Source organism: Wasmannia auropunctata, unplaced genomic scaffold (genome assembly GCF_000956235.1).
Source record: "Wasmannia auropunctata unplaced genomic scaffold, wasmannia.A_1.0 LD335921.1, whole genome shotgun sequence".
Taxonomy (NCBI): domain Eukaryota; kingdom Metazoa; phylum Arthropoda; class Insecta; order Hymenoptera; family Formicidae; genus Wasmannia; species Wasmannia auropunctata.
In genome coordinates this window covers 527,388-528,399 of record NW_012026969.1, presented here as the reverse complement: position 1 = coordinate 528,399, position 1,012 = coordinate 527,388, and positions in this window count along the sequence as shown.

The following is a 1,012-nucleotide window of genomic DNA, read 5'->3' as shown; positions in this document are numbered from 1 at the left end:
TTTTACAGCTTTCGAAAGAGTGAATCTTTACCTTTAATTTGCTTTTTTTTTAGCGTTGTACGATTTTTTTTCACCGAGTTATTCAACATTAAAGCAAAAATGGTCCTTTTTGCTTCAATGTTGAATAACTCGGTGAAAAAAAATCGCACATTGCTGATCGGGTGCTGAAATTAAAGCTAAAGATTTACGCTTTCGAACGATGTAAACGTCATTTCCGTGCGATGTTTAGTTTAGTTTTTGGAACTTCGCAAACTTGGTAAAAAATTTTTAGATTTGATGCATCTCCATTTGCATCCGTGCAACTTTATAAAGAATCAGTAAGTAATTTAATGAATTATGCGTGTCGAAAGTAGAGACTTTAAGCTCTAAAATGCTTTTTGATCATTCCGATACGATCATTTTTGACGAAGTTACACTCTCTTGAAATTTGCCTATTTTTAGTGATCAGAATGGGTGATGCTTTAATTTTGCTGTCGAGTGTACTTATATACAATAAAAATTGAAAAATTAAATGCCTTGTACATACACGCAAAAAAATGACTTAATAATAGCAGCTAAATTTCAATAGCTGCGAATCAAACTTAGCTATAAGAGCTATCGCCTTAGTGTCATTGCTAAGTTCTGGCTATTATACAGATAAAAAACATTCACTGTGACAAAAAAATTTATTAACTGAAATTAAAAGCTGCATATATATTAGCACAGGCAGCTAAAAAGATGGCATACGTACCTAAATGTCTTATCATGCACACATTTAGCACACAGAGTTAAGTTTATAGCTACGCGCAAAAATTTGATTTATAATTGTTTTTGCAATGTGACACTGCAATACCTATGCACATCTATACAGCGCATTTAGCATTTATATTTTACAGTATATAAGTTGTATACTGCAAATGAATATTATTATACTCTATTGTGAAGATAAAATAGCATAGTAGATTCGGTTATATATTATTTGAATTTAGCAGCAAATATTTTTTGCTGTAGCATCTACATTTTAATAACTAAT